At 42.6% G+C, this 22,759-nt stretch overlaps 1 long non-coding RNA gene across 1 annotated transcript; it reads right to left on the bottom strand.

The window, feature by feature from the left end:
• Positions 1-9,573: 9,573 nt before the first annotated feature.
• Positions 9,574-20,758, bottom strand: LOC121066333. Its single transcript, XR_005817679.1, has 4 exons — positions 20,748-20,758; positions 20,499-20,505; positions 19,033-19,036; positions 9,574-9,700 (listed from the first exon to the last, which is right to left on the bottom strand). It is a non-coding gene; the product is annotated as an uncharacterized LOC121066333 (long non-coding RNA).
• Between the last annotated feature and the right edge of the window lie 2,001 nt (positions 20,759-22,759).

The raw sequence follows: 22,759 nt of genomic DNA, 5'->3' as shown, positions 1-22,759 counted from the left end.
TCATCTAACACCAAAGCTACTAGCCCCAAGATAAAAGTAACCTTGCAAAACCATGAGAAAAAAAAAAGGGGGGGGGGGGGAGGGGTGAAATGTCAGTGATGATGTAAAGGTCGCTTCTGAAACTGAACTCAAACTCCCTGAACTGCTGCTGAAAAACCATAATTATTAATCTGAAATATAAAGTGGGAATGGATCACTGAAAGTCTTTGAGAAACCTTTAATTATAAATCCTTGCACTAAGTTATTGAATGCACTTCAGAGAAACAAAACGGAGCAATTGTGCTATCCAGGAACAAGGAGCAGAAATGCTTTCAAGCCTTAAAAACAACACTTACTTTTTCAAAAAGTGTTGCCCAAGTGTTTGCAGCGTTAGTCAGAGTTTTCAGTTGTCTAATCACAGTTAATTTCAAGCTCGAAACCTGTTATTAGTCAGCCAGCCACTGGGAAGGGGAGGGGAGGAGGGGAAGGTTTTGATGTAACACTGGTGTCAATGCAAAGCAATCCTAACGAAGCCAGAGGAGTCACAATAATGCAAAACACATGGGAAGGCATGTTCTGCCTCGGGGGATTGTACCCATGCCAACGTGACTGACACACGAGCAAAGAGGAGTGAGGAACAGCCCTCTGTGCAGAAAGACACCTGTTCAGCCAGCTCTGCTGTAAGCAAAGGGCTTCCCCAAAACTAGCTCTCACAGATGGCAGGCAGCAACAAGCCCTTGCAAAAGTGGCATGTAAGTAAAGTCCCAGGAACTAATCCAATTGTTGTGCCAACTTGTACCCTCAGGAACTGGTTTTACAGAGGAAAAGACCATTTTCCTCCATTGTCCTTTTCCTCCATAGGCAGGTTCCCTTTATGGCCAGCCCTGTGACTACGCCTGGAGGCGTAGTCACCATTTCAGACTCTGTTGCTGACATGGGTAGATGTGGGCCTGCAGCAGCAGCAGGGGACAAAGGGAATAGGAGTCACCATTGGTCAGGTGTGTGCACATGTTTCTGTCACTGCTATTACGTGTGCCCTGAGTAACCCATGCATGAGTGGGACTAAAATTGGGATTGTACCAGTGTATTAACTTTGCCGTTATATTTTGCAATCCCAAATATAAATGACCACACAGAAAAGCTGATCTGTGCTAAAGGAGCTACCACAGACTTAATCTTTTAGCTTAAGGAGACAGGCATGAGGAAGTATGGCCCTAATTTTTCCAGAGATAAATTTGGGGGGGGGGATGGGGGGGGGGGGGGGGGCGACTGAAAAAAATATTAAAGAATTACACCATGAAGTCCTACCTGTTTCTTAAAGTTGGACAGGCCTGGTATGTACTCATTAGCCATATATATTTTTATGTCCCTGGTGTGAGCCAAAGACATGCTGGTGTGTGTCTGCTGGAAATGACAGAGGACATTCCTGATGAGTGCTTTGAAAACAGATTTCCCCTTTGCTACAGAACTATGTAATCTTTTAACATGATCCTGGGAATTATCCTTTTTCCAGTACCCCATTTGACTTTGTCGTTGATGTCATGGAAAAAAAAAACAGTAAGCTGTTTACCAGAGCATTCTATTTCTTATCAACAGGTCTGGCTATGAATAATTATACCACATATTAATACCATAGTAAGCCAGCTAATGGGCTACAGATGCCTAACAAATAACAGGATGGGAGAATAAAGGGCAGATTGGCAGGAGGCTGTTTGCCTTTGTGAGGGTTGAATTATAGAACTGGCCAGGCTTCAAAACTATGAATCATTAAGAACATGCACACAGCAGTTTTACATCAGTGAGCTCTATTGACTGTAGAGGAGCTAATATTGATCTACGAAACATATGGGAGTGGGGAGGCAGGTCCCACATAGTTAAAAACATTGTATTTTAATGCCTGTCCTTTGGATTATGTTGGTTCCTTGAAATGCCCACACATTTCTGACATCATGACCAGACCTTTATCCAAAGCCTTTAAAATGATAGCTGTTTCCTTTCAGGTTCACAGTGGCAGAAATCTTTGAAATGTGACTAAAAAAATATGATTGCGAGTTGCCATGCTTATAATTTCTTCTATCTACCTTGCCACATTAGCTGTTTGTAGTACCTATACTGTTGTTCGTATATAGAGAGATATTTCTAAATATAAAAAAAGATGGAATTAACTTACCTTTCCGGATTAGCTAGAATTTATCTTCATTTGTGCAAATGGGGTGAAAATATTGCCTCGCTGTTCTGCGGACATAACTGTAGTAAACTACAACATTAGCAGCAAGAAGCCAGCAGAATTAACATCAAAGACCATGAAGTTGTGCTGATAGCAGGGAAAGGAAATCTGACTATGACTGCTTTTCCACCCATAAATTCACTTCTTGGCACTTAGAGATGCTAGACTACCATCAATCAAACTGTGACCACGTGTTTTCACAGGTATATGCTATTGTATATTTGCATAGAAATGACACAATTTGCATGCTAGCAAACAGTAGGTAAATACTGTATTTGGGATATTAACATGATTTTTCTTTAGGTCCTCAATTAATGCTGCTCTATGTACACGGAGCATTATAAAATATTTGCATCTATGACTGAATCTTAACATTTTCTTGACTTTGTCATAGGACCTCTCAGCAGCATGGTTTCCCATGCCCAGTGACCTGTCTCTGACATCCTCCCACTTTGCTCTTCCAGGTATCACGGGCACATACCTGTCACAGTGAGAATGGGGCTGGAAACAATGGAAGCTGAGCGCAGCCCTCTTCTTTCAGTCCAACAAGCGGGCACACATTCACAAACACTTAATAGTCCTGACAGCCCCCATTAATAATAAGCAGACCTGCAGCCTGTTGAGATACAGAAAAGTGTCTCTCTGTGGGATAGGATTACATGAAATGCAAGACATTCTTCAATGCAGACACTGATTTTTCATCTCTCCACTGTAAAGAGGCAGTGAGTGTGTGGTGCACGTCTCTTTCAAGGCAAAGTCTGTTTGCAACATGACCTCCATGCCTTGTGGCCTGTGCACTGGTAAACAAGCCAAGCATGATGGAAATCTATCATTTCAGGTTTGGCTATTGAAAAACAAGAATGTGTGTGACTTAGTTTTCAGCTGTTTATGAAGCAGATGAACAAGGCAAGGGATCTTACATTTCTCCTGTTACTCCAATCCGCCTCATGGAAAACCTGAGCTGTGGCCCTTTGTGACACTTTTCCTTTGCTTTTATGTAAGAGAAAGAAAGGGAGACCAAAGGAAATTAAAGGGAGATAAAATGATGTCCCAAATGACCAAGACACTGAAAAAATTCAAACCCAGCAACTCACCTTGAATTACCCAAGTATCTGGTTCCCTGGACTCTTGTAGGGAGCCAAACTCCATTCCTTACCACAGGGTAAAACATTATTGGCTTCTTCTCCTTTAAAGAAAGTACACTGTGTACTCAGTGGTTTAAAATGATGAAGGACACACAGATATTTGCTCTGTGATTAATCTTTACATGCAAGAGCTCAGGGAACAAGCAACTAAGAGCGGATGGGCTGCATGCTTTGTGTACTACGCTTGGTAATTTAAAATGTGGTATCTTTAAGTCACACCCAAACTGTAGGTCAAATTGTATCTTTTTTCCCTTAAAATGTTCTTTGAAACAGATGAGATCACTGACAATATAAACTAGTGCAGAATATATTAGATATTTACAATATATCTATGTGCTGTCGAGAAATTATTTCACCATAGAGAGGAGAGTATGAGCTAATGCAAAAAGACTGGCATGGCAAAAGATTTCATTTAACATCGTGTGTTTAAAATGACTATTTTATTACACTCTTCTAAATGAAAAACAGTCTCTCTGACTGCAGTTGACCTCCACCTGCATAAATGAGAAGAAAATCTGGCTTACAGAGCAAGGGGTTTAAAAAAAAAAAAAAAGGGGAAGGGGAAGGGGAAGGGGAGGGAAGGGAGGGGAAGGGAGGGGAAGGGAAGGGAAGGGAAGGGAAGGGAAGGGAAGGGAAGGGAAGGGAAGGGAAGGGAAGGGAAGGGAAGGGAAGGGAAGGGAAGGGAAGGGAAGGGAAGGGAAGGGAAGGGAAGGGAAGGGAAGGGAAGGGAAGGGAAGGGAAGGGAAGGGAAGGGAAGGGAAGGGAAGGGAAGGGAAGGGAAGGGAAGGGAAGGGAAGGGAAGGGAAGGGAAGGGAAGGGAAGGGAAGGGAAGGGAAGGAAGAGAAAGGAAAGGAAAGGAGTGGAAAGGAAAGGAAAGGAAAGGAAAGGAAAGGAAAGGAAAGGAAAGGGAAAGGAAAGGAAAGGAAAGGAAAGGAAAGGAAAGGAAAGGAAAGGAAAGGAAAGGAAAGACAACTTATTTCCTTCCCATAAGCTGTAAATACTTGGCTCTTAAGGAAACTTGGCAGCTTTCAATAACTGAAAGTTATTTGTGGTACTTATACAACAATTATATTCACACTTTTTGCTTTATGATATATATTTGACCTATTATTCAAAAACAGTTTGTTTAAAAAGCAGTCTTTGGTCTAGTGGGAATTAAATTCTTTTGCATGGGGTTTCTAATAATTCTAATTATTATTGTATCTAATTCTATTATCTATTCTGTACCTATTCTAGTATCTATTAACTGTTCTCCCTTTTGATTCCATATTCTCTAGCTCAGATGAAATTCTGATAAAGCTTTCAGACTGGCTCTTCCCAGGCACTGCGGTTACTGGATTTAAACCAGTGCCCTGTGTTGTACTTCCTCAGTTTAATGGGTCTTGCACCTGCTGAACCTGAAGCAAATGCTGGAGGAAGCCAAGCAAGGCTGATAGGAAAAGGAAACTTGCTTTGCCTGGGACTGAGTTATATTCTGCCACAGTCCCTTGGCTTGCCAGAAGGGAAGAGCTGACCTGCAGGAATGATGAGCAGAAACCAGAAGAGAGAAAACCTCCTCTGTTTTGCAGCACAAGGCAATGCAGTGCTTTGATAACCACAGGGATGGACAAGACTCACTTTAAAAGGAGTACCAGAATTTCATCTGACAAGAAGAACTGAATGATCTGGAAGATGTGGAAGAAAACAAGGCCAGACCCTGGCTCTGCTGTGTCAAGCTCTGGATACCATGAGGCTGCCACGTTTTCAGTTTTGCATTCCTCTCCCATCAGTCTATTTATTCAATACTGTTTGAAGTAATACAGTCAATGAAATAATATATCCCCACCTCCCCTTTTCACACTGATCCTGCACTCTACTTAGAACTTGGATTTCAAAGTTCCTCATTCATTCCCTGAACATAGAGCTATTACGTTGGACAGATGACAGACCACATTACTCAGAGTAACACTAGCAAACCCAGCAAATTAACTGAGGCTCACATAACTTCACAATCCCCATTTCGATGAGACATTAAAGTTAAAACCCTCTTCAGAGTTGTTGTTCTCTAGTTCAACCCCACCTCCCAAAACGATTTGGCCCAAGAAGGGGGCTACAGATGGAGATCACTATCAATAAAATTGAATTTTCAGGAGCAAGAGCTATTCTGCTAGCATCTTAATGGGGGACTGTACTGTTTTTCTTTCTAGTACTGCCTGTAGTATTTTTCTTTGATAGAAAAAATTACATGGAATTGGAATAGAGATCTGATCAGAGGAACTGAACTGAAAATAGGAACCTATACAGTAAGTATTCATGTGGCATTATCCATAATAGAAGCAAATATATTGCTGCTATTTGAATTAATGACCAAAAAAAACAAAAAAAATAAACTTAAAGGTGATCCCCCAAGGCAAAGGATGTACAGTGTTTTTTAAAACTACCAGAAAATGCTGTCTCTCCCTGGCCTCATTTTAAGACTCAAACTAGTTCAAACTGTTAATAAGACAAATACTCATCTTTTTTTTTTTTTTCCTTCCTCTACCATCTACTTCTCCTATTTTTACCTATTAGAATTATCGTAATATAGGCTCATTATATTGTACATTGGGCTCAATTTTGAATGCCTAATAAGAAATCCTCACTTACTCATGTACCCCTATTAACCCAATGGGACTATTTGTGTGTGAATTATTTACATAATTAAGGTTGTGCTACAAGATGTGGAGCTGACTTAGCAGCATGTTCTCTGTATTCAATAATTTCTACTAACAAATAATTTATTAACCAAGTCAGTATGTCTAGATGTATAATAATTGCTGTTAGTCCGTTGCCTTACAATCAACAAGGGAGGCAGGTCTCCTACCATTACAATAACCATAAGGCAAGTCTCAGAAAAAAAAAAAAAGGAAGTATGGAAAGGAAGGAAGACACCATGCAAAAGAGAAACTAAGAAGAGTAGAAGGAAGGGAATACCAAGAAAAACGCATGGACAATGGCAAGAGACTGTTGTGGTTTGACCCAGCAGGCAGCTAAGCATGACACAGCCATTCACTCACTTCTCTCCCTCCCCCTCAGTGGGATGGGGAGAGAATCGGGGGGAAAAAAAGCTAAAAGCTCATGGGTTGAGATAAAGACAGTTCAATTGGACAGAAATGGAAGGGAAAATAATAAAAGAAAATAATAAAAGAATATACAAAGCAAGTGATGCACAATGCAATTGCTCACTATCCACTGACTGATGTTCATTGCATCCCCAAGCAGCACCACCACCCCACCCGTCTTATTCTTCATCATGACCCCATAAGGTGTGGGGCATCCCTGTGGGCAGTTTGGGGCAGCTGTCCTGGCTGTGTCCCCTCCCAACTCCTGGTGCACCCCCAACCTCCTCACTGGCAGGGCAGCACCAGAAGCTGGAACCCTTGTCTCTGTGCAAGCGCTTGTCTCTGTGCAAACCCTTGCTCTCTGTGCAACCACTTCCCTTTTCCAGCTCTTGTGGCTTCTCAGTGTTAAATTTCAAATTTCTGTTTTGTGATGTGATTAGACAACTGAAAACTCTGACTAACGCTGCAAACACTTGGGCAACACTTTTTGAAAAAGTAAGTGTTGTTTTTAAGGCTTGAAAGCATTTCTGCTCCTTGTTCCTGGATAGCACAATTGCTCCGTTTTGTTTCTCTGAAGTGCATTCAATAACTTAGTGCAAGGATTTATAATTAAAGGTTTCTCAAAGACTTTCAGTGATCCATTCCAACTTTATATTTCAGATTAATAATTATGGTTTTTCAGCAGCAGTTCAGGGAGTTTGAGTTCAGTTTCAGAAGCGACCTTTACATCATCACTGACATTTCACCCCTCCCCCCCCCCCCCTTTTTTTTTCTCATGGTTTTGCAAGGTTACTTTTATCTTGGGGCTAGTAGCTTTGGTGTTAGATGAAGATAATTTTCTTAGCCATTTCTTTGTCAGATGGAAATTCTGCCATTCTTCTAGTATTTTGTCCATCTGCTCTGATACCCTTGCTCCTCAAAACGTAAGCTTTATTTCTGGTCTGAATTTGTCTCATTCATCTTTGAGTCCATGGTGCTTTTTTATGTCTGTATGGACTAAAGAACATCTCACTGGCCTTGGCCTTGCTTTCTGAAAGTAATAACAGTAGATGACCAGATTACTCAGAAACTATCCTCCATTTGACAAGGTTCTGAATGTCTGGGAGTCATTTTTAACATCTCCGGTATCTTTTTTCCCAGTGCCTAAATTGCAACAACTTCTGTAGCTCATGTTCATCTTATCTGTGTTGCCTGCATGGGTAACGCTATCTCCAACACAATCTCCCTTACAGTCAGCCACATAGTCCTTTTTTGTAATGTATCCTGTGACCTTTTCTGTTGTTAAATCCCTATAGCATCCCACTGAAGCTTCTTTTGTGCTGTGTAGAAAACCTGTGTAGTTTAACTCCTTTTTAGTACTTTTCAGGGTGCAACTATCCTGACCTGACTGTCTGTGGCTTCCCTGTCTCAGAGGAAAATGTGTCTGTTTATCTGTCTGGGACAGAGCTTGCATCTGCGGGTTCTGGTGCAGAGCACGTTCAGATTAGAACAGGGCTGTGCAGCTTCACCAGGAACATTTCTCAAAGGAAGGACTCTACCCTGGCTGTTGATTTTTCCCAACTACCAGTTTACTGTAGGTTTTATTAGAAACAGACAGTGCTGTTTCTTGGTGGGTAGCACTGTGCCGAATACTTTGTGGAGGCTTTCCGTAACTACTGTGCAACAAAGCTTTTGAACCCAACTCATATTCTTTTCCAGGAGTGAAATCAGATCTGCTATCTGACATCCTTTTTTTTTTTTTTTTTTTTTTTTTTTTTTTGGTGGTGGTTGAAAAGGTTTCATCACTCTTATGTGAGAAGAGGTACCTTTAGCCATGTCTTTCCAAACAGGTGAAAGTGTGTTTGTCCAGTACTGAACTGAAACCTCAGCATCAACATTAGCTGTTTTTAATGCAATTTCTGTTGTTCTGTACATACCCTGAAAACTCCTCTCTCCTAGCACTGACAGTCCTAGATCTTTCCCTGGTATCTTCAGCATAAAGTCAATTTTTTCATGTCTAGAGGAAAAAATAAATAAATAAATAAAAAGGGAAAACTAAACGCGTTAAGGAAATATCTAGAATCAACTCTTTATGGATTATGATTTACTCCATATCAGTTTCTAATGGTTTCAGTTTCTCTTTCTGGTTTTTAATATCAGCAATTACTGACTTTATCGCAAAACCAGGGAGTGCATTTAGCCAAAGGACAGGTTTTGCATCAGTGCACTAGACGCCTTCTGTAGATGGTGGTCAGGATACGATGGTGCCAGCATACTTTTGGGCTAGCATTCTTTTGCCCAGAAGATGCCCACTCACACAGAAATGACTTGGAAACTCGACACAGCAACATACTCACCCTGGCTGTAGAATCTCCTGAGAGGGGTATACATGCTCTTGGGATTCAGTTGTGAGAAACACTCCATAGCCAATAACTTAGGCTCAGGTGAGGATCTCAGTGAAGCAGTAATTTATTCGCAATTGCAATGGCGGGTGTCCCACAAGCAGGAGCATACATACTAGTCACACAGTATGGTTTATATACTTTATTTCTTGATGACAGGGACCCTCCCCTGTTTCCCTATTGACTGGGTAATCCAGATTCACAACCTATCCGATGCTTCACAGACAATGCATGGCCTTCAGTTGCCGGCCTGTTAAATTTCAAATTTCTTTTGACTTTTTTTACTGTTTGAAGTGGTAATGTTTCTTGACTTATCTGACTTGACTTGACACCGTGATTTTCACCTAATTGTTCTAAGGAGTCTGGTTGTCTGCATTTTACAAGGTCGCCTGCTAAGTTTTCTTATCACTGCAAGCATATCTCAATACCCCATTCCTTACCTTTAAACAATGTAACTCTGCAAAAACAACATTTTTATTCCCACAATTCCCCCCCTTTTTTTTTTTTTATAAATTGTTGATTTTTGCAAAACTTTTCTCTAAAGTGTAAATTGGGTAGATATCTTCTTCTTCTTCACCTTCTTTGCTTTCCATCTCCTCTAATATCATCACCTTATCTGAGTAAGGTGGTGGCTTCACGGTCATTTGTTTCAATAGTGCAGTTTCAGTTAACCACTGTACTAGTCCTTTTACACAGGGGATAATGCAACAACCAACGGCTGCCAAAACTCCTACTACTGCGATCAAGGATGTAAATATGCCTAATTTTTCTGCCAATTCACTGGCAAGGGTGGTAAACCCTTGCAATGCTCTAGTTACTATGCCATCTGGGGCAGTATTGTTGGGTATAAAAGTGCAACAATGATTGCTCAGTATCACACACATACACCTCCTTTCTCCGCAAGCATCATATCTAATGCTATTCTCTTTTCCCAAGCCATTTTGCTGGTGGCATCTAGTTGTTCAGCGATTCCTCTTATAGCACCCCTTGTATAATTTATGAATCTCTGCTGATTATAATAAGTATAATTAATCCAATCCACATTCTTATTGATTGCTACCCACCAGAACAGTGACTCAAACCCTGCAGCAATTTGATTCCTGGCTTCCTGTTCATCGGGAACTCCTCTAGGCACCCCAATAGAATCTATGTACACTCTATCGTCAAATGATACTCCTAAGCTTCTTTTACTTCTTCTGGGTATTTGTGATGTTTCTCTTTCAAATGCCAGGGTGAAGGGTGTAGCTAATTGCACAAGTGCACAAGTGCCTCCCCAATTAGATGGTAGGGTGGACCATAAGGTCTTCCCTCCACAGTACCACCAGAGATCTGCCCTGGGGATCTCAAGTCTTGAGCTGTTTCCCATCAAGTCCTTGGTAGCATTCAAGGTCCTCGTGCACAAGGCAAATTCTCCCAGATGCCGGGTAGCACTCACACCCTGCCGTGAGAGGCAAGCTGTATGGTTACCTATAGCTGTAGAGAATGCAGGGGGAACCCTGATATTGCTATCACGCAAGGAAGGGAACAGCAAAGAGAGACTTACAAGCCTCATTTCCCCAGGCAGTCTTTTCTTGGTACAATGCAATCATACATCGCATCCCCTGGGAATCCTTGGTCCACCCCAATGGGAAGGGCACTACCCGGGCAGTCGGTCATCCCGAGGCACAAGCATAGCAAGTGCTATGGTTGAGACTCTGGACAGTATATCTGACCCATTCTATCCAGGCATTCACATCCCCATACCCTGTTTCAATCTCAAATGTTTGAACTGCCGCATTTCAAAGTGGGCCTCCTGTTTTCTCTCCTGTTTTCTCCTTCAGTTTCTCCCTTTCTCTGATGGCAATAGAGGATCATTTCCATACAGCTATTCTCAATCTGGCTGTTGGGTCTCTCCCAGTTATTTGTTCTCTCTGCTCAATTGTCGTTGGGCATTTAAATCTCCACAAGCTAACACCTCACAAGCATCAAACATGACAGATTGTGGTACATAACCCTCTGTCACATTCACCCATATTTTTGTGGGGTATCCCGTCTTACTATTATCTGGTCATGCCTTTTCCAAGTTGCCAATTGACCAAGGCTTTCTCTGAGGCCTACAATCACTAAAAACAAAATTAATAATTGATTTTTCCCTGTCATTATTTTTAAACCTTAGGTTTCCAAATAATTATCAATACAAAGAAGAAGATGCACGCTACTACTATAACAAAAACCCCTTGGGAGCACTTCAATTCGCTATAGGTCTGTCCTTTCTCTCAATCACAAGTCACACTCATTAGTTACCTGTGAAAATAAAAGGCTAGTTTACAATTGTAAGCTTTTATCCCGCTCAGAGTCCACTATGAGATTTTTCTCTTTGATTTCAACTTCCAACAAGTCTTCTGTAGGAACGGCTTCCCAGGTACTAGGGTCGATGGATGCCTTCAGTCGAGTATAGTGAGTCCAACCTTTTTCCGCAGTTCCTATGGCTGTTTCAGTGGTTAGTAGTACTTGGAAGTGTCCTTCCCATTCAGGCTGGAGTTGATCCTTTCCAGGTCCGAATCAGGACCCAATTTCCCACGGGTCCTGAGAGATGACAAAGAAGAGGACAACCCCAGAATACAGTTCTTAAGAAAACTCTCTTGTTTCAAACTGTGGTATCTCATCCGTTCTGCCCAGATAGGGAAATCCGAACAGCATCTCATATGGTGAAATTCCTATATGCTTTCTTGGTGCTGTTTGAACCTGTAGGAGTGCTAAAGGTAAGTATATTACCCAAGGAAGTTGGGTTTCTAACACTAATTTAGTTAATGGCTTCTTTAATGTCTGGTTCATTCGCTCTACCTTCCTGGAAGAGGAGGGGTGCCAGGGAGTGTGAAAATCCCACTCAATCTCTAAGGCCTGCATTAACCCTTGCAGTACTTGTGAAGTGAAATGACTTCCTTGATCTGAATCAATGTTTTCAACTATCCCATATCTAGGGACTATTTGCTCCAGTGATACCTTAGCCACCGTGTTCGCAGTGGCAGATACCGAGGGGAAAGCTTACACTCATCCAGTCACGTGGTCAACTAGGACAAACAAGAACTTAAGTCTCCCTGCTTTAGGTAACTCAGTAAAGTCTACCTGTATACTTTGGAAAGGTCGAATCCCTGGCTCCCGTCCCACCCTCTAGGTGGGTTGCGGATGACCTTTTTATTTACCTTTTGACATATGGTACATCCTCTGCATGTTTGCTTCAGTAAAGTGTATATTCCTACACAGACATACTTTTTTAGCTCAACGTCACACATTGCTTGCACCTCCCAGTGACTCTCTTGATGTAAAACATCATATTTGCCTCATTGGTGCTTTATTCAGCATTTCTCTCCCATCAGGGAGTATCCAATTTCCCTCTGACTTTGTGGTTCCTGATTCCTTAAAAAAATCTTTCTCTTAAAACTTTTTAGTTCTTTCTTAGTTTTCAACAATTCCCTGAATCCTCTCTGGATTTATTCTCCGTTTTCCCTCAGACATTAGATGCCTTAAATACCTGACTTCTCTTCCTACATATTGTAATTTATTTTTCAATACTCCCAAGCCCTGCTTTCCCAGAAAGTTGAATAGCTTGTTAGTAGCTTTCTTCACAACTGTTTTCTCCTGTCCTGACAATAAACGATCATCCACATTTTTGTAACAGTAATACCTCCTCGGGAGGTTGGAATTGCTCCAAAATCTGTTCTAGAACTTGCCCAAATAAATTGGTGGCCCTGTAAACCCCTGAGGTAAAACTGTCCATCTGTATTGTTGCTTCCACCCCCATTTCAGGGTCTTCCCAGTCAGAGGTGAATATATCTTTGCTCTCAGGGCCTGAGAGCACCCCATTAATGACACTGTTATTCCAGTCTAACAATTTACTATTTGAATGCCCAGTTTCATCATCAAATCCCTTCCCAACAAGTTAGTCCCTGCCTTGGGTACATACAATAATTGCCCAGTGATCATTTTATCCCCTAGTCTCGGCTTGGTATCCCCCAAAGGTGGCACTGTTATCCCAGCCCCTTCTACCCCCATCACTTTTTAGGGTTGCATTAGTTAATTTAATCCCTGATACTTTACAGGCCAGTAATGACCTAGCTGCCCCAGTGTATTGGGTTCGATGGCAAGGTTCCGGGGGGGCTGCAGTGGCAGTCCCCGTGAGAAAAATCCAGAAGCCTCCCCGTGGCAGATAAGGGACAATTTCATCCAGCCCCAAAGGAGCCCACCGCTGCCCAGAGCCAAGCCATGAGCAACACAGTCCGTGCCTCTGTGAGAGCACATCCAAGAAAACAAAAACAAACAAACGAAAACCTGCTGCTCAACAGCAGCTGGGAGAGCGAGGAGCGAGGAGCGAGAAACCTCCCCGCAGACACCAAAGTCAGCACAGAAGGAGGGGGAGGACGTGCTCCAGCCGAAGCCTCCCTGCGGAGCCGAAGCCCCCTGCGGCCTGTGGAGAGGCCCCTGGTGGAGCAGGCTGCCCCCCGTGTCGTGTCCCCCCCCCCCCCCCCCCCCCCTTCTCAATACTTGGGAAACTGACCAAACACCACAGCAAATATACCAAAACTTCTAGACTGTTACTTAGATTATGCCTACATCCTCTTTCCCTGCTCATTCAACTTTCCCAACTCATTCAAAAAACATTACATACCACAACTTTAACACCTTCAATAACCCTTTTAAACACTTATTTTTATCTTTCTCCAGCCTGTACTTCCCAATTTTCCTTCTCTCCTCCTACTCCTATTTGAAGTGGCCAGCCTGGCCACACTTCAAAGCCTGTCCCTGAGCTTTCCTTGCCTGCCATTCCTTCATCTCTCTTCCTCTCCTTTCCATCCTGGCCCTGACTCCTCCTGAAAAGTTTCTTCCTCTTTCTGCAACCCTCTGCCTCACTACCTGCTACACTGTCAATACCATTAGTTTCGCTCTCTGCTTTTCCTTCTCATCTCCCCTCCTGACATACACCTCCAGGGCCTCCTGCAGGAGGGTCCCCCGCAGTGACTGTTCACTACATCCCCCCACCTTCTGGAGCTTTTTCTGTGAATCTTGCCAGGCTTTAATCACAAAATGAACTTTCAAGAGCCCCCGGGACACCGGGTCCTTGGGATTCATCCACGAGTACATTCTCATTCTGACCCCAAGTCTCTCATATGATTTCTGTGTTGCGCATTACTATTATTCCAGACACGATTGGCACGTGGGTATTTCTACACCCTGCCGGTATTACCCGTGGTCCTGGAGGATGAGCTCTCTCCCATTTTTGTATAGCAGCTCTCCTCCTGATCATTCCCATTCCTTTCTCTGTAAACAACATACTTATAGACATAATTTCCCCCCAAGAGTATAAGTGAGGTCCTAGGAACTGGTCTAATAGTTCAGCTAGCCTGTTGGGGTCCTCAATTAAAGACTTCATCTCCTCCTTAAAACTCCTAACCTCTCTGCCGGTAAGGAGAGGGGGGAGTTCACCTAAGAGGATACCCAGTTAGTGTTATTACTGTTAGTATCAGGGAAGGCAAAATTCTCAGAATCTCTTCTACCTTGTTCTAATTCTTGCCGGAGCCTAGAGTACGCTCTTCTCTAGGGACAGTGTTAATTGCAGTCCCTGTCTCCCTTCCTGGAGCAACTGCTGCTGCCACTGGTGCAATATTAGGATTATAGGGAGCATAACTTGGCTCCTTTTCCAAAAAAAACAAACGGAATCTTATTGTTTACATATAAATTTAAAGCCTGAATTTTCATCAGACCCGTATTTTGGCCAAAATACTGCTGTTTCCTTAATTGGTCCTTTTGTCCAGACTGATACACAATATTTAACCTTTTTTTTTCTTTTATCATCTACTCTAATTTTGAGATTATTTGTCCAATTTCTTATCATTCTTCAGGAAGAACTTTCGGTAGGCACTCCCCCGGGGATATCTCCCTGTCCCCTGGAACTCATATTTCCCATTTTTCCAAGCTCTCGTCAGTGTGCTGCTACAGAAATTTCCCTCCTGCAGGGTACCACACACTAAGGTTCCGATTTCTGGAAAATGGGGGTGTACTGCCAAACACTTCACCGTGCAAGGGGTACCGCACAACTATGAGTCTACCAGATTCCCTGGTGTACTTCCAAGCACTTCCCTGTGCAAGGATTACCGTACACCAAATTTCCCTGGTGTACTGCCAAGCACTTCCCTGTGCAAGGGCTTACTGTACACTAAATTTCCCAAGACTTTCTTTCTCTCCCTTATCTCACGCTTTGTCCGTCTCCAGCCACGCCCCTCGCAGAGCTATGGAACCACGGATCAGGACTCCACACTCGCTTCATACAAAAGTACGTCTCAATCACACGTCACACAGAGTCTCACCCGACCCCCAAGGCAATACTTAATATTTCTTACCTTGGTCTGTGCACAGAGTTACCGGATCAATTCTTAAACCCGGAGTGCCTACCTTCTTCCCTTCCCCACTACTTCATGGATCCTGCCTCTTTAATCAGTCTCGGGCCCTTTGTCAGCTCTCCGCAGAACCGCCACCTTCGATGCACAGGACCGCTGAAATCAGCGGGGCATGCCTTCCTGCTGCTGCGGCGGTGGGGCTCCCCAGTAGGTGACTGGATCCCGGACGAGCCCCCAAATTGTGAGAAACACTCCGTAGCCAATAACTTAGGCTCAGGCGAGGATCTCAGTGAAGTAGTAATTTATTTGTGATTACAATGGCAGGCGTCCCACAAGCAGGAGCGCACCTACTGGTTCCAAAACACAGTTTATATACTTTTTGATGACAGGACCCTCCCCTGTTTCCCCACTGAGTGGGTAATCCAGGTTCACAATCTATCCGATGCTTCACAGACAATGCATGGCCTTCAGTTGCCAGCCTGTTAAATTTCAAATTTCTTTTGACTTTTTTTTTTACTGTTTGAAGTGGTAATGTTTTTTGACTTATCTGACTTGACACCGTGATTTTCACCTAGTTGTTCAAAGACTCTGGTTGTCTGCGTTTTACAAGGTCGCCTGCTAAGTTTTCTTATCACTGCAAGCATATCTCAATACCCCATTCCTTACCTTTAAACAATGTAACTCTGCAAAAACAACATTTTTATTCCCACATCATCACATTGGGAAAAGTCAGTTAGACAAAGAGAACAATGATTCCCAATTTACAGTGATATAGCACAGCTGGGGAAAACCCATGGTGACTCCAAAAGCAAGAGATGATAAGGCAGATCTGGAGAGAAAGCAGTGTCAGGCTCTGCTCCTGCCAGTGCTCAGAAAATCCTGTGTACATTGGATGGAAAAAAATCCATTTCTGTGCTCTCATGCCTTGTAAGTCAGCAGGGTTTCAGCTGTAGCTGATCGATGAATAACACCACAAGAAATACTCCTCACTGTCTCCTTCCAAACCACCCCCCCAGAGGGACAAGGAAAAGAGACAGCAGGAATTAATTCCAGCTTGACTTCAGTGCACTTGTTAAGAGTGCTCTGTGCCTGCCAAATAAAAGCACCATGGTAACAGCTACAAGCAAATTAATGAATTAGAAAACAGTGATCTTTGCAAATTGTAGCTTTAGCCACAAAGCCCCATACAAGGCAGAACCACACAAATTCAGAGGCAGGCGACACGGATCTAATACAACCACACAGCTCCCTTGGCCAGCCAGAGGAAGATGCCAAACCACAGCTGTGTTTGGGAGTCTGAAGTACGGATTTTGGATGAAAGACTGCTATTTTGTCCACTCAACATTTTGATTTTGTTGCCATTAGACTCTTGCCATGGGAGTCCTTTAGTGGAAGAATTCAATCTATTGTTATTCCAAAGGCAGGTGGATTTATAGTAAAGTCCGTTCTCCTTTCCAAATCACACTGCTTTTACAAGCGCCAGTCTTTTGCTCAAATAGCAATACAAGCACATTTCAGAAAAGAAAAAAAACATCTTAAGCAGAGGCTTAGAGTATTCAGAAAGTAAACATATGTAAAATTATTGATATTTTAGGTATTCATGAAGTGCTTGCTGTTTTGGGGGGGAGGGGATTTTTTTTTTTGGCCTCACATCAAATGAGGGTGTTATTGAGGGATTCAACAAAAGATTAGAGATTAGTTTTTTTTGGTTGTTTAAGGAGTATCTCCTAAATGTGAAGACGTAAGCAAAGGACAAGCAGAATCCCCTAAGTGTTCAAAAAATATGAGAAATGGGCAACATACCAAACAGCAGAGCTGCCCCAAAAGAGAGAAAGATTGTTGATTAACATCTAAGAGTTGTGATGAAGATTGAACAACTGAGTTTTAGCTTTCTTGAACTAGAGCTGAGGATGAAACATCAAGAGGAAATGCCAGACAGGCAGGCTGAGATTTCATTTGGACACAAGCAGATGGGTCTGGAACATTGATTGAATTGAGGCTTGTCCATATAAAGACAGTAGTTAACTTTATACTTATAGATGAGTCAGGTACACAAAAAGGAAACCACAGGCAGATTGCTCTACAAGACACAAAATATGAGCTAATATTTTCCTTCCCTGTTTTCATGCCCATGTAATAATCTATGCTTTTTTCACATCACTTGCTTCAGTGATTTATTTTAACACAGAAATCAGATTTTCCACAGCTCTAAGCCTTCAGAGGAGCCTTGCAATACAAAAATATGGTACTGACAATAGCACAGATTTTTCAGAAAAAAAAAAAAAAAGAAAAAAGAAAAAAAAAGATATATTTCAGTCTTGGGAGTCTAAAGGGCTACTGACATGTTCAAACAACATGAAGTTATGTATTAAATACTGCATTTGAGTGAGAAAAAAATCATATGACACTTGGAAAAGAGAAAAATGAAGTTTCATCACTATGCCTTACTGACAGACCTAGAGACTGAAGCTTGCAATCTTCCTTTTTACTGACCAGATACACCAATATGACTCGAAATTGGTCTCTAGCACCTGCCAATATTGCCAAGAGGCTGATTGTGATGACAGAGGATAACTTCTTTCAACACAGAACTTGTGCATAGGGTACAGAGGTTCGTGCAGATGCTCAGGAAATGCTGCATCTATCACAAGATGGGGTCCGGAGCACTCTGTGGTCATCTCATCTTCAGAGGAACAGGGCTGCTTTGACTTGGCTCCCACAAGGACATGAAAGATGTGGGCATGACCCTTCGTATTAGCTGTAGGACACCTTGACTGCTACTCAAGCCAAGACCAACAACCTATTCAGTGATACTTCAGCACTCCACACTTGCCTCACTCCATGGTAAAAATCAGTGCTGCAGAAACCCTACTTGGACCACGCTGTGATGAAGACTCTCCTTAGATCACATGTACCATCAGAAATGCAGTCCAGTTACCACTAAAAATCTGCCTTCTCTCAGAAAGAGGCACATCCATGCCAACTGTCACCATTTCATTGCAAGCTTCTGGTTGCTTCGTGTTTTTGCCAAAGCCCTGACAAAGCACCAACTCACATGGGACTGATTTCAGCAGCTGCAATTCTCAGTAGCCACCTTCAAGTCAACACCAACAAATATTCTCATTGCTGTTACCCTTATGCTCACCCCCGTTGGTTCCTCTTCCACCTGCTACACCTTCGGGCAAAGACAAGGTTGCTGCATGGTTTTGGTGCTCAAAGCCCTGTGCAAATGTGCACAGCACCCATGCACTGTTTGTTATCCAGGCTTTGTCTTGACAACTTAATGGCTAAGGGGACAGTAAGGGATATGAAGGTTGCACTGTGGATATAGTTATTGGGGTATGGGTGCACCTATACAGACAGCTTGGAAGAGGTATGTTGTTGCAATTTAATTTTTCAATGCAGAGTTGTATTTTCTGAATGAGTCAGTTTTACCAGATCCAAATTAAACAGTTAGTTTGCCATTAAGCACATTTTGCAGTAACCTTTATTGGGACATGAAACATTATTAGAGCTCTGTTGGCTAGTAAAGCAAGTTTCACTCCAGTACCAGAATTTTCTTCAGCTTCTCTGTCTCTTTTCTTCTTTTCAGATCATTTGATGATTGACAGTTCAATGCACTGCAAGAACATTGGAGGGTTAGAGATTACTACATGCAGCAGTCAGAAGGTCCATGCTGCATAAAAATGTATTCTCTTCATTATTACCTATTTAACAAAGATTTAAGTGGGTTTTTCAGCTGAGGCCATGCGTAAAAAGACTACAGATCATTTCCAAAAGACAAATTGCAAAAAGCCTGGGTAATTTGCAGTGAGATGTACTCACCTACATTAAGGAGCTGATGAAAACACACCTTTAGGGTGCACTACTGGTGCTCAACACATCATGGGAAGGAAATTGGAAATAGCAGCCAGCAGTAAAGTTGGATGAAAACTTTAGGAATTAAATATTCTTCCACTGGAAAATGGGATTTGATTGAAGTGGGAAACTGGGAAATATCCAATGCTGGTTTGTTTCTCTGTTTGTTTTACTATTAGCAAAAAAAAAAAAAAAAAAAAAAAAAAAACACAAAGGCATATGTTGTGCCTGCAGCTGTGTGAAAAGGAAAAACTGCTGCTACAGAGCACCGCTGGAGTCATAGTTCATTTCCCCATTGCTCTCACTTTCCCACGGGTGATGGACCCCAGCTGGGTCTTTTCCACAGACCCAGCCAATGTGGCACCCACTGCATAACTTCTCCCCAGCAAGGCAGGGCAGCAGCTCAGCCCTGGGGAGAAATCAAGGCATTGGAGGCACCATGAGACTGCTGCTGTTACTGAGAGCAGGAGAGCGCAGGGAGGAGGGACAGGGAGCTGCAGATCCCACGAGGGCACTTCAGGCAGATGGAGAAACTAATGACAGCTTATAATGTGCAAAGCATTCAGAGAGAGAGACAGCTTTACATTCTTATGTGTTGAACCAGATTATGAGAACCCACATTAATCTTGTATTTAATACATGACTGCTCTGCAGCGCCAGCCATCAGGAGCCTCGTACTCTCCCTGGTTTGTCTATACAATCCAAAGATGCTGCTGGTGATCTTCGATGAGCTGAATGGCTTAAGAGATGTCAATCCGCAAAGTTGTGTATCAACTCATATTTTACAGAAAAAGTAAAATTTTCTGGGAGGTCCTATAAATTATGGTTGGTGAATGATCAGCTGGCAGAGGCAACAAGGGGCTATCAACAAGCTTTAGCATTCAGGCTGATCCTAGTGGTGCAGACATCTACGTTCATGGACTCTGTTGGATTGTGTTTAGATAAAAGACACCAAACACAACCTGAAAGTTACGTTAAAAAAAAAAAAAAAAAGAAAAAAAAGGAAAAAAAAAGCCTTTGCAAGGAGCTGCAAAAGGACTGTATTACTTTATCCCACACTTGATTTGCTTTTAGCGTTTGGCTTTGAATAGCACTGAAAATTTGTGTTTTCATCTTTACCATTTCACAACACCAAAACAAAACAAAAAGTAACTACTATAATCAGTATCATAAATAAATGCATAAGAAAATAAGCAATTCCCTCTCTTGCCTAAACAGAGACGATTCCCCTCTAAAAATAATTCCATGAACAAAGTTTCCAGGGTCTCTTCCCTTAGGGATTCTCTGATGCCTGCATGGCACAAGCTTACTGACTCTGCTGTGAATACACTGCTCCTCTCCACCCAAACATTTACTTTCATAAGCCCTGTAGGAACTTACAGTCTTTGAGACAGATATTTCTCTCTCAGATATGACTGATGTTGACAATGAGTTCAGAAGTTTGTAGGAAAGGAGACACACACACTTTGAGAGTGTGACCACACAGCATCATTTCCACAGGGAGTCAAAATGAAGAGGGCAAACCCTTAGGATGGGAGGCATTTACAACCAGACTGAGATGCCACTCCATCAGGCTATGTACCTGAAGAAGGTGCAGATGCACCACCTGGAGAACCTAAAATGTAAGTCATAAAGGGGCAGAAAAAATGCTGAGAAGGCAAAATGAGCAATGATTTGCTTTGGCAATTGCAAGGAAATCAACAAACCCTCCTTGCTCACAACACTCTCAGTGCCTGAAGCAACAGCAACTTTGTCTCCTCAACTAACCACCACTCATCTCCTGGCATTAAAACAAAACAAAACAAAACAGCAACAAAACAAAACAAACAGAAAAAACAACTAAACAAAAAGCAGGTAGATTCACTACCTGGTCCCATACACGCAACTTTCCCCATTGTCCTGGGTGGCCAGACCCCATAGAGAAGAGGGGTGGTGGACATTTGTCAGACGTGACCACTTCTCTCCCTCTCTCCTTGAAGCACCAGTGACCTTTCCCAACCCCATCTGATAAAGTGGAATAGGAACATCTGCTGGAGGACCAATGGCAAGAGCATGACTGGTGCAGCACAATTGCACGGCCTCAGAGCAGCAGGGAGGACTGGTGTGAAGAGCAAGATGGGCTGTCAAAGGGCAGCTGAGCAGCTGGCGCTTCCACCTTCTCTGGGGGCGGCACAGGAGGCTCACACACAGCTACCGTCTTGCACATAGCCCTTTGCAAGGGTTTGTCTTGCCTGGGACCTCATGCTCAATAATGTGTAAGAAGTCAGTGCTGTTCGTCTCTGGCTTCAGGAAGAAAAGCACACGAAGAAAGAAAGAGATGCATTAGCAGAGAAAAAAGAACATCCCTAGTGCAAAGCAGTCATTGAGTGACTTAGTACTGGGTGTCCTCATCCTAAGAGAGAGGACCCAGTTCAACTCCAAGGAAAGGATTTCATGCTCTGATCACCTTCTTCCAACTCAGCAAGCTACAGGTCTACATCCTGGTACCAAGAATTTACATCTTGCAGTTTTCAAACACATATCTATCTTGAAATCAAGTCAGCAAGAGCCAGATGCATGCAGACCTTCTAAAAGTGGTATCCCACAACTCTATGACATTATAACCACCAAATATCTACAGGATCCACAAAGCAGGTTTGTCATGTTGACCGTGTAATTCTGCCTAAAAATGTAATCCTGCCCTGCTTTTTCCCCCTCCCCAAGACGTGCAAATAAACAAAAAAGAAATGGTTGTTTTCCTGGCAGGAGGGAAAGCATATTCACTGTGAGCTACCAAAACAAATGAAGCTGTCTAAAACAAATCCCCACGACTCTAAATTTAGCAAGTGTCGGAGCATTGCTTATTGCGGTGTTCAGTGGATGGATGGGATGCTGACAGCAGGCCAAACCTCAGTGCCAGACTGAATACCGTCTACTGAATAAACTATTAATGTCATCAGCATCAATAGGCAGCTGCATTAATGACAGTGCCATGCCTTGCCTAAAGCAAGGCAAAGCTTTAGCCAAGCAAGGGCAGGAAGAAAGATTACAGCCTGAAGGTGCTCTGGCTTGAGGCTGGAGCCCAAAACAATTGCCTTAAAGTGCAAGTGTGGAGGGAACCTCCTCACTTCCTCCCAAGTTCGGTAAATCCATGCTCTCAATTAAAATGATACGACCCTGAGCTAATCTTGACAGGACTATTTCACACAGGCACAGGACCACAGTAATGCAGCTATATTTGCTCCAGTATCGGAGTAAATAATAAGAGTTATGTAGAAATAACCTCATCTTAAACAGTCTCAAGTACTCAATTGCTGTAACAGAAGGAGATAGGAGTTTCCTATGCACCCACATTGATGTTTCTTTTTTCTTAACCCAGCATTTGAAATATCCTTCATAGGACAGTATTAATTCAATGCTTCTCCAGATTAACTTCTGCTTTATTATGCTTTGGGTGTTTTTCAGTAAAATGCAGCACAAAGACTCCCACACAGACAACTTCAGGCATTAGAGACTGTAAAGTCAGATCCTGTTGTCAATCATTTTATCTTTTCTGTTCAAAGTGAAAAATGCAAGCAGTAACATGCTATGGTTAAAGGTAGAAAGGACTACTGTTCCTTGTAAAGAGCCCTTTTTGTACTGTGTTCACACCTTTGTCTGGTGCAATTTCATAAAGATTAGCAAATACCTGTGTTTTTCAAAGGAGATTCATCTCATCAACCACTAAAAAACTAAGTGC

Source organism: Cygnus olor, chromosome 2, assembly GCF_009769625.2.
Source record: "Cygnus olor isolate bCygOlo1 chromosome 2, bCygOlo1.pri.v2, whole genome shotgun sequence".
Lineage (NCBI taxonomy): Eukaryota > Metazoa > Chordata > Aves > Anseriformes > Anatidae > Cygnus > Cygnus olor.
This window is presented reverse-complemented; position numbering and strand designations above follow the sequence as displayed.